Raw genomic sequence first — 12,281 nt, forward strand, 5'->3', positions numbered from 1 at the left:
ATAAGGACTGCCACTTTGATATGTGTCCTTACGGAATCCCTCGTTCCGTACGTCTCTGTTATATATATATATATATATATATATATATATATATATATATATATATATATATATGTATATCAATATATATACACACATATATATATTAACCACTACGCTATCGTCGGGGCGGTTCTCCCCTACACTTTGTCGGCATTTTTGCTAAGGTATTAGTTTCCTGTGGTTTGGGGTGGTAGCCAGCGCCACTCAGACTAATCGGTGTGAAAGGGACCATCCATTTAGTGTCTGGCCCGCGGCTTGGCGTCTACGACAGGTGAATAGTTGATGACCAGCGTTGAACCCTCTCAAGCTACCATGGCATACATACAAATACCTTAATACTCGCATTTATATTTCATGATGAATTGGGGTGAGCCGAGTTCTAAGGTAGCATGTTGACAATAACAGGCTTTTTCCGCACATCACGAAAACAAGCAATTCAACAGCGTTTATTTGACACCCATTATGCCAGTACTCGTGATGTAATACACCTCATAGTATAGTAAGTCAGGTGACTAATTCATGTTCCATTGGAGTCATTCGTCATCATAAGGAATCATATTCACCATGACAATATTCTCGTACACATCTCGAATACAAGGAAATAAACAGCGTTTATTTGACACCCATGATGCCAATACTCGTCGTGCAATAAACCTCATAGTAAGTCATGTGACCAATTCACGATACATAAGAGTCATGCGCTATCTAAAGGAGACATGTTTCCTATGATAAAACGTTTTACCGCATCATGTAAACAAGCAATTCAACAATGTTCTTTTCATACCCATTATGCCAATATTCTTGATGCAATTAACTTCATGGTGTGTCACGGGACTAAATGATGACACAAGAAAATTATGCTACATCTTTGGGAATAATGTTTGCAAAGACAATTTTTTTTATATACCGCTAACAACCAATTGAATGGCGATCATTTCATACCTATGTAGCTTTTACTCGTGAAAAATGCACGTCATGGTAAGTCACGTGACTGATTAATCATCCGTAGGAGTCACGCGACATCATAAGATATCTAATTAACCGTTTTTTAACCCATCATCCGCCTCTTTCCGCATATGTAACTTTCTTTTTACATTCTGGTGGCTGATAACAGCTCTAAAGCTTAACTTTCACCTTTAACCCAATGTATGACTCGCGAGACTATCTCATGCCGATAAACAGGAAGCAACATTAAATTTGTCCAACATGATTCTCTCATCGAGACATTTATTTCATACCTCACAAGCCCTAGCGGCGTCACTTTGACATTAACCCAATTTATGACTCACGTAACTTCTCACGACCCTAACCAGGAAGCAATTTTTAATTTGTTCTACGTCTTTCCCCTCATAGCGTCCTTTATTCTGATACCTCAGAAACCCCAGTGGCATAATTTCGACGTTTAACCCAATTGGTGACTCATGTGACCATCTCATGATAATAACCAGGAAGCAGTTTTTAAATTGTACCAAGTGATTTTTGTACCAAGTGTACCAAGAAATTTTAAGTGCAATGCACTTCTTAAGCGACCCTGAACCTGCGTCCACCGGCGATGTCCGCATCACATACCCACGTGGGGGATTGGCCAGGAATCTCCCCGTCTTCCTTTGCAACGGGGGGAGATGGGCGCGCGCTGCCTGGCCGCTGACATGGCACATACCCACATGGGGGATTGGCCAGGAATCGGGCGTGAGAAGGGCTAATGCAACCGCTTAACTGACACGAAATTTCAAAGCTGAGATCCGCTCTAGCAATCAAGTACAACGACAACACAAATAGGTGTCTGTGAATAAATGCATCTTTCTTTCTTTGTAGTTGTGTGTGTGTGTGTGTGTGATCTCTCTTTCGCGAACATTACCGAACCGCGCAAATTCAACTCGTGCATTCGCACTTTCACATTCGTCCCATCGGGGAAATGCGGGGAATTTTTTGAATTGTGTCACGTGATTCCCATCATCGAGACCTTTAATTTGGTACCTCACAAGCCCTAGTGACGTCATATTGACTGTTAACCCAATTTGGGAATCACGTGACTATCTCATGACTCTTAACAGGAAACAATTTTTAATTTGTGCTACGTGATTCCGCTCATCGAGCCCTTTAATTTACAATCCATAGTGACATATCTTTGACATTTAGGCCAAAGTATGACTCCCGCGGCTATCTCATGACTTTAACAAGGTAGCAATTTTTATTTGTCGTATGGGATTCCCCTCGTGGGTACCTTTATTTTATACCTCAGAAGCGCTAGTGCTATCACTTTGACTTTTACCTCATCTAGGGCCCACTTGACTCTCATGAGGGCAACCGAGAAGCTATTTTTATTTGTCACACATGATACCACTTATCGATACCTTTAATTTGATACCTCACAAGCTTTTTTGGCATTAGTGTAAACATTTACCACAATCTATGACTCACGTGACTATCTCATGACTATAAACAGGAAGAATTTTAATTTCTCCCACGTGATTCCCTTTATTGATACCATTAATTTGGTTCCTCACAAGCTCTGTTTACATCATTTTGACGTTTAACCAAATCAAAGACTAAGGAATAATGAATTAATACATCTATTAGGCAATTATTTAAACCGAACGCGTGTCGCCCCGACCTAATTTCGGACAAAAAATGCGAGTTTCGTATGACTAACATGATCACGGTAACGAGAGGTTGCCCCTTTAAACAACACGGATACACGTGTTCTCCACACCTACACGCGAGGGTATGTCCCGACCATTTCTGCGATTTTCTTCCGCGGGTGGAGCTGTTGAAACGGCGCCAGCAGCGCCACCTGTCTGTCCCACGTAAGGGCCCGTATAGGGTTTCGAGAGTTACGCATTCCGGCAGTTTCACCTAAAAATTTCGCGTAAGCGAGCAAATTAAATGTGATAATTCATACCCTTGATACCATCCTCGTATTCAGTATAATAATTAATCGAGAGTGCTGGAGAGTAACGTGACTGTTTTATTGAGCACTTCTTAGTTCGTCTGGTTAAAGGGGTCACGTCACCCAGTTCATCTAACTTGGATGAAAATACACTGTGCCCGGATTTGTAGTCGTTGCGAACTAAATTACAAAGTGCTGTCATGTGTTGTGCTCTGCGTGGGTCCTGAATTTTATTGGTTGGCGCCTATATTATATTCACTGGCGCTTGGATTATAATCACTGGCGTTTGGAATATATTGAGCGGGAAATCCTGTAGAAACATTGTTCAGCATGTTGCCTGAGACAAAAAAATATTTTACCTCTCTAAGAATGCCGTTGCGCCATGCCGTATCATGTGGCTTTTCAATATCAAAAATACTGTCATGAATTATTGCTTACGTAGGCCCCCCTTTCTATGCCTCAGTAATGTAGGCATGTAAAGAAACCAGTTGATCATATGTGCATCGCCCCGCCCGGAAGCCCGCCGGGCAACTTTCGAGAAGACCATTCTATTCTTGAAAGTACATGACTCTCTTATTGATCATCTTCTCAAGCAGCTTGCACAGGCAGCTTGTTAGGGCGATTAGACGATAACTAGCTTGGGAAGACAATTTTTTTTCCTCCTTCAGAAAAGCCACTAAGATGGCCTCTCTCCAAGACCCTAGAAGCTGCCCCGAAAGCCATATTTTGTTGTAGAGGTGCAACAGTGTTTCTAGTGTGTCTTCGTGTCGTTGTTGTATGATGGTGTATGCAAAGTTGTCGACACCTGGAGCTTAAGGCCTAAGTGTACTCAGAGCCAGCTTCAACTACTCAAGTTTAAATGAGGGGAAATGGGAGGTGTTTGAAATATAATTATCCCGCCAGGGCTTCTTTTCACTGGATGTTTTGCATTTCACGAAATTATTCGTGTTGTGTGCAAAGCCGGACACGTGTTGAAAGTGTTGTGCAAGTTTGTTGGCCTCATCTTTGAGTGTATCCCCTGTTGTGCTCGCCAGGGGCATGCTGTGAGGCTGTTGCCCCTTGAGTTTACATATACGTGTACATACTTTCCGTGTGTCTGTGTATGAGTGTATGTATTTGAGGAAGGCATGCCACCTCTCCCATTTTGCATCACGGCGCACTCGTTTCACGAGGAATTTGTCTGGTTTCAAGGATACAACGTTATCAGACGTAGGTTACCGGCGAAGGACACCCCACGCCTCCTTCTGGGCCTCTCGCGATCGCCTGCAGTCCTCGTTCAACCAGGGCGTCCTTTGTTTGTGCGGGGCACCGGAAGTCTGAAGAATAGACTTGTCGGCGGCGTCGAGAAAGTGCGCAGTGAGCAGTTGGGTCGCATTTTATACGTGTATGTGTTTTATAGATGTGTAGTGTAGTTTATGTGTTTATGTGAATGTACTCCAGTTTCTTCCGTCATTGAACCTTTTATAAGCGGGGCAAGTGTTTGTGCCTTTGCCTATGTATGTCAATTTGTGGAGAAGTGGTTACTACTATATAAGTTTGTGTCTGTCACAAACGGTCGGCGAGGCACTCAATCATTTCATTCCGGCGGCCGACATGACGGCATTTCCGCGAGGGGTTTTGGTCGCGCTCCGGCACCTGAGTCACCCTGTCCACTACTCTCGCGTCTGTATATTTTTTCCCCTGCCTTTCGTTGTCACAGCTACGAAGAGGGCACGTGGCGGGGTCTCGGCAGTTCGGCTTGCTCGCGGCTATTCCGATTTTGTGGGAGGCGAGTTCACTGTGCCGCAGTGAAAAGGTAGCGACCACGGCGCAGATGCGGCGTGGTGGCGGTGGACCAGGGAAAAAGGGAACAGAGGTGCAGGGCAGTCTGGCAATCTGGCGAAGTTTATGTAAGGGTGTGCAAGCGGTAGCTTGGGGCAGGCGACTGGAACTTTTTCAGCGTGAAAGACACTGGGAACGGTCTGAGCGTGACGAGGCTTTAGCGATGTCCGTCGGTAGGCCCGCAGCGGAACGACCATCGCCTCATCTACAGGATCAGGTTCGCCTCGTCGTCGCAGGTCTCAAGGGTGACCAGACTCCGCACCCCGGATGCCCAAAAAACTTAAGCGGCTGCCCGGAGGAGCCAACCCGACTTCGCCGTGACTTTGCGTCATTCAGCTCGCGGTTACCCATCGCCACGCCCAGGATTAGGATGTATGTATCATCCTAGTTTTTTCTGTGTCGCGCACAGCTTCCACAGCTGCTATGTTTTCTTGTTGTTGTTGTTGACTAATGACAAGGTGCAAGCCTCCATATAGAGTTTGTCTTTGTATTCCCCCTTTGTGTACTTTTTGTGGTTCGTTCTGCAGTAGAAATATTTATTTTAAAACGTACTCGTGTGCCCAGTGAACTCTCATTCACTCCAAAAACCTCGGCACACGTGCACACGCACAGGGCCGGCCACCGTGCAAATACAAATAACTGTTGCCGCGCCTCGTTGTTTGCTCGCGCTGAACAAGGGGGTTCGGAACAGTGTCCACGCGCCACTCAAGAAATGGGAAAAGAAATGCAGAGCCAAGTCAAGGTGTAAATAACTGTTTTGTTCTGTGTTATATTATGTAGCTTGGTGTTTGTTAAAAAGGCATGCTTCCTTTGATGTTAGGACTATTAGACAACCTCGGGCATCTGCAGCGGAAGAGCCCTAGAGTGAATTATGTGCATTGAGGTCGCCTAGGACAAAGTACAGTTCAGATAGTTGATCTAGCAGGGCCTCAAAATCAGTCTTGAATATTTTCTAATCCGGAGGGATTTAAAGAGGGCGCACTGTTATTAACATAATATAAATTATTGTTAGAATCGCGACAGCCCCTAGCATAGTGGGTAGGTGGATGACCTGACATTTGATTTCCGGACTACTATGGCCACACAACCTGAAAAGAAAGTAGAGGTGTGCCTGTCTTTTCGAAATACCAAGTAGCTATTCAAGAAGTTGGTATGTTCACTATTTAGGTGTGTTTCCTGAAGACACATGAGACTAGGCTGATGTGAATGAATTATCTCGTACACATCATCTTGGTTGTACATAAGGCCTCTACAGTTGCATTGAATGATGTTTTCCATTAACATTATTTACTTTGAAGAATGACTGGAGTGTGTGTGTTCATGTATTGTCTTGCGGGGCTGTTACTCGCGGATTGGGCTTTTTTGGCCTTTCTGTAGGCTTGGACATCGGAGGCAACTCCTTGCTCTGCCTTGCAGGCAGGAACGGCCCGACATCCATTTCCACATCAGATGTCAGAAGGGTGCCCGATGGGCCGAGACCCCTTGACCTAGATTACCTTCGGGGACCCTTCGTTTGAGCCGCGCCGCCGAGGGCGTCGGGGTCACCGGAGGAGGCACAGGTGGTGCGGTGGCGGTGGGAGGCGATGCGGGACCCCCGACTCCAATCCCCTTGGCACCCACCAATGCACTGTAGGAAAGGCCGGCATGTTGACAGCGGCACCGATCCCGACGGGCGCGATTGGCGCCACAACTGCTGCTGCCTCAGCAAGTAGTGTGGCGATGGATTGGGCTGCCTGAGGCAACCCAGCGGGGGTAGGGGGAAAGACCAATAGACCTCCAGGTCCTCCGGCTGCCAAGCCCTCGACAGAGAGCTGAGAGCGCACTTCAGATGATAGTGAGGGCTTTAATCGAACTGGATCGCGTGGAGCGCGAGCGCGTGCCACGCTCGGTCCGTGCTGGTGAAGATGATGATGATCAGCGTCTTCTGCTATGTAGGAAGAGAAGGAAGAAGTGGAATTACTTGCGTCTTTGAAAGCGCTTTAGCCACGAGCGTGTCGTTGGGCCACCCGTCGCTACTCCTGAGTACTGGCTTGCTGAAATATTTGCGTCACAGTGAGGGAAAAGTTAGGCGACTTCGGCGAAATCTGTACTCGCACGTTAGGTTATGGGTTCTTCGAAGAGTCTCGAGGAGAACTGGACATATCCGCTTCGCATCGCTCCTCCACAACATGTGCGCATCGTTTGGGTCAATCCCTGTCTTGATGAACACGAAGCAGGGATTTATATCGGCTATGTGATCGTGCATATATTTTCGAGTTTGCTACTCTCGCCTGTCCTCGTCTTGGTATGAGAAGTTTGGTAAACAACATGGGAGTCTCGGTGAGCTGGTCGCTTGCTTTTTACGCGAACTTGTGTGCTTGCAGGACGCTTTTACCTGTTAGGCCTGCCGTGAGCTTGTAGACATGCCTTGCTACCAAGCCAATGCAATTGCACGGTCACCTGCCATGATGTTCGATCTTACTTATCGTCGGTGAGCAGCTGGCAGGTTTTCTGGAACGTGTCACGTCACTAGTGCGGCTCGCATTCTTAAGAATGCTAGGAACACAGTCCGGAAGCAGCGGAGCCATACCCCTCCCAATTTGGCCAGTCCAAAAGGCCACACTCCTACTAGCTCGATACGTACCTCAGCTAGGCCGGAGCGCACCTGAGCTCCAAATCTATCAAGGTCATGAAGAAGGGGATAGCCAGGATAACCGCCATCAGGAACAATTGCCAATAAAAACGCTGCAGGATGGCCAGAACAACACGGCTTTATCAACCACGCCAGAGGAAGACGTATCTCGCCTTTTTGAGAGCGACATTGTAGAGCTATCTACCATTTTAAACGATCCAGGCAACAAAATACCTGTCAGTGCCCCAAGGAAGATACTCGAAACTTTCAAGAGATTGCAGCACAGGATGATAGTGTCATGCATGCGGCTCTCACGTTCTGAAGGCAATATCAAGAAACTACGCACTCAACTTGCGGATTATTTTCGCAAGAATGCCGAGGCCCAGGATTCCTCACTCATTGCGAAGCAATCGTATGTGGAGGCCATACGCAGTTCACAAGCGGCTATTCATTCCGGCAGTTCCTCGTTCCCTGTGCCGAATCCATTTAGTCATAAGGACAGTGAAGCTGCTGCTAGACCCTCAACTCCAACGAGCAATCCAAACTACGTTCTACACCTCGCTCTTCTCCTTCCAATAGTTAACCCAGCCCCGAGAGAACTGCCATTCTCAAATCTACTTTTGGAAATGACCCCTCTGAAATAGGAGTGAAGCAAGTAAAGCTCATCCCCACATGCTCGGGTCTGGCAGTTGTATCAGCCGATCAAGCTTCCATAGGCAACCTACAAAGGGCGATAGAATCCCATGCTCACCTAAAGACAGCACTGAAGACATCCCGACCTCCCCACCGCCTACCTCAATTCACGATATCTGGGGTGTACCGCAGTGTAGTTCCTGCGTTGCTAAGGAGTAACATAAATGCCAGACACAATTTCAACATTCCTGAGCAAGAGTTCAAGCATCGTACATTGTTCAAAGACTGGTCTGGTAATAATGTGCACATTGTAGAAGCGTCTTCATCGGTCTATAGATTATTGAAGGACAGGGAACGAATCTTGGTTGGGTGGACCTCTTGTCACATTAAAGAAATCTTCTATGTGGCTGCCTGTGAAAAGTGCTGCACATACAGACATGTCGCAACAAGATGCAACACGGAGATTCGTTGCTGTGCCTATTGTGCGGATTCTCATGCGTCGGCAGAGTGCTCAATGACTGATCAGGAAAAAGTGGTGTGCAGGGAGTGTCGAGCAGAGGGTCGGTGGTTCGACCACGCTTTTATTGCGCCATGTTGCTTCACGGTTCCGTTTCGAATCTCTAGACTAAATGCGAAAACAACTTACGACCAGCCTTCTACGCCCGCTCTGTGCGTTCCATCCACCGCCTAAAGTACTTCCACAAGCCCTTTCACTTCAGTTATAGATTATGGCCACGCTAAATTTCCTGCAAGCTAACCTCAACTGCACGCGCACTGCAACTTCTCATTTAGTTGATTTCATCGAGGCGCATCAGACTGACGTAGGTTTTATTTCTGATCCATACGCCCGGGGGTCAACCGTACCAGGAGTGCCGCACCATTACCTCACGTTTTTCGATCTGGAGGCTCCTCATTTTATGATTTTATTGCCCCGACGAAACCTTGACGTCTTTCCTGTTTATTTGGCTCCTTACTTGGTTGCAATCAAAATACAACACAAAGAATTTATTATGCTTTTGATTGCTGCATATGCTGCGCCGTCCGTTCCACTAGATTACATACTCACTTTACTGAATGATGTCATCCAGCGCTACAATTGGGTCAATATAGTACTGGCAGGGGATTCTATTTCCCGAAACCACTTGTGGGGTGGCACCGTATTAAACACTCGTGGGCAGAAGTTAGCACATTTTCTGCTTGCCACTGGGCTGCAGCTACTGAATGATCCGACATCACTGCCGACTTTTCTGAATCAGTATGCAGAGTCGTGGATTAACGTGACCATGGTGCTTGGCCCTGTTTGGGAAGGTGGTCATCATTGGAAAATCCGTGACACGCCTTCTTTGTCAGATAATCGCTTAATAGTTTTTAGCCCTATGTCAGTTACATTTCCTCGTAAGAGACGCCTAACGAAAGCGGCTACACGTCACATGATTGAGCCCTTGACAAGTGATCCTTGGTTTCACGATATCGATCTGCTATGCTTTGCCACGCCCGAAGCCCTCGGTTCTGCAGTTAATGCATTTTATACAAAGTTTGATCGTGTCAAAAAGAAGTACGAGCGCGTCCCAAAGAAACACAGTGGAAACATGTGGTGGACCGATTCCCTTGCTAAGGAGATGTCTGCAGTCCGTGTTCTACGTCGGCATTTTCAGCGGTGCAAGGATGCGCTTCAACGAGCACATCTCAAGTTTACCTATTACAAAGCCCTCAGTGACTACGGGATTCACATAGAAGAAGCGAAGGTAAGTGCAGCAAGACAGGCGTGTTCATGGGAAACAAGAAGAAGCTGATTCGGACGTCCCTTTGAAGCCGCATTTAGCCGCTACACAGTTCCAACAGTATTGCCTCCTCTTCTGCAAGCTGACGGCAGCTCTACAACTGGCACCATACAATCTGCTGACCTTCCTCTAAAGACACTTATATCAGAGGATACGAGGGAGAGTGATACCTTGGCTCACATGGCGTTACGCACGTTTGTTGCCCACACACCATATCAGACGGATCACCAAGACTTTACCCAAATCGAAGTACGAGCAGCCGCCCGCAGCCTGAACCCTGATTCAGCCCCTGAATTTGACGGTATTACTACGCTTATGACTCAGCTACTAATTACCCACATCTCCCCATTGTTCCTCCATCTGTTTAACACCTGCCTTCAGCTTGGACACTTCCCATCCCGGTTGTAAACTGCCCGGGTTACGTTCCTTTTAAAACCTGCAAGGCCACGACATCAATCCTCGTCATACAGAACAATTTGTGTTACATATATGCTGGGGAAGCTGCTGGAGAGGATGCTAAATTCCCGTTTATACTTCTTCCTTTATAAATCTGGTCTCCTCCCTCCTCACCAGTATGGTTTCACTAAGGGGAAGATTACGACAACTGCCTTGGTGGATCTCCGTCACTCCCTGCAAGAACGAAAAGATAAAGGGGATTTATCTTTCGTAATATCTTTGGACTTTGCCGGCGCCTTTGACTCAATTTGGCATCCAGGGCTTGTATATTTCTTCCGCTCGCAACGGTGCCCTAGCAATATATACCGGCTATTGCATTCCTTTTTGGAGGGCCGAACGATGTCATTTCTTTCACACTCCGGAAGCATTATCCATGCAGCTACAAAGGGAAGCCCCCAAGGTTCACCTTTAAGCCCTCTTTTATTGAATGCTTATATCCATGTTCTGCTCTCTCTTCCGATGCCTGATAACGTATATCTTCAGGCATACGCGGATGACACGATCGTTGTCATACATGGCCATACGCAAATGCACCTTGAGACAGCGGCTCGCCAAGCCTTGGAGAGAATTACCACTTGGAGCAACAACTCCAAACTTCAGAATATTCCGACGAAATGTTCCTGCTTACTGGTTTCGAGAGGAGAACGATGAGCAAGCCGAAAACCCACACTGAGACTTTACGGGACGTCGTTACGATTTGTGCCTGAGATGAGGCTCCTTGGGGTTGTTTTCGACAACCATTTACCCTTTGTCGCTACGTTAATCACCTCAGAACCGTCGTCGAAAACATTGCGGTCTCCATGATACGCTTCAGTCGTATGCATACCTTTGTAAATATACAGCATCTTCACCTATTACATCATTTGGTTGTGATGCCAGCCGTTTCGTACGCCGCTCCTGCGTGGTGGTATACGAGTCAACACTCCATGCTTCGGGCAAGAATAGGCTTCTCAGATCTACACTGTTTGCGGTCACACGAGCGTACACGACAACAATAACGGCTTCTCTAGAGGTAATAGCTAATACGTTACCTCTAGACATACACCTAGACATCCAAGTACTTATGTTTCTCCTGTTTTCTAAGCGGCAATGGTGGCGAGAATAGAAAGGTCGGGCCGCAATTCCGCACATGGTGTGCGGCGAGCAGCTGGAGCATCAATGGTAGTGCTGAGAGCGGGGCAGTCAAGACGATGCGGGAGATGATCGATGTACTCTGCAAAGAGAATACGCAGCTGCGCGCGCAAACCTAAATGAACAACAGACACAAAGAGAACTCAAGGAACTCATGAACGCTAACGCCCACCAGCAGCAAGCCCAGCAGCCGCCGGCGCAGCAAGAGCTGCAAGAAAAACCAAAAAAAGATTTGGTCAAGGTGACCGCTAGGCAAGACGCAACGTCCTCGGAGCGGGTACTGAAGAAAAGGGCGGCCAGATACCTCCGGTTACGTAAACTCGCTGAGATTTCTATCAACACAACGACAAATTCTTCTAAGTCTTTTGGGTGCCGGAAAGACAATTCTCACACCAAACCATTTTTCAAAGCGTAGGATAATCAGTGAACATTGTGGAGTACCGAAGGACATTTCTTCTTCGCCGGTGCTATCAGCTTCTGTACCGTGAGAACAAATGTCGTCACTTAGAAACCCGGCATCTTTTACATTTATGAGTTTTAAAAAAAAACAGTGCCGATAGTTTCAACACAGGACTTAACGAGTACCGGCCGCAAACGAGAATGCTCAAATTATAAATTTGTGGTGCTGTTGATAGAAAGCTCAAAGGCATGTCGCATGGCACCAGAAAAGGTGCTTGGGTGAAGTATGTGTCCCTTTTACATGCAGAAAGTGTGTTGTCTACCTTATACCATTTCCATAGGGTTCTTTGCATACTGCACCGACAAGTCGGCATATTAATGTCAGGTTGTTTAAACCAAAAATGTCATTAGGAGGGAACACCTACATGCACGTGGCTCCACACGTTTCCAAGTGCAAATGCGAGCCTGCGTTCCAAAAAACTGTGATATTATCTGTGCGGAGGGACAAGTTGACACG

The sequence above is a fragment of the Haemaphysalis longicornis genome, unplaced genomic scaffold (assembly GCF_048455015.1).
Source record: "Haemaphysalis longicornis isolate Haplotype H1 unplaced genomic scaffold, Haemaphysalis longicornis Haplotype H1 scaffold_14, whole genome shotgun sequence".
Lineage (NCBI taxonomy): Eukaryota > Metazoa > Arthropoda > Arachnida > Ixodida > Ixodidae > Haemaphysalis > Haemaphysalis longicornis.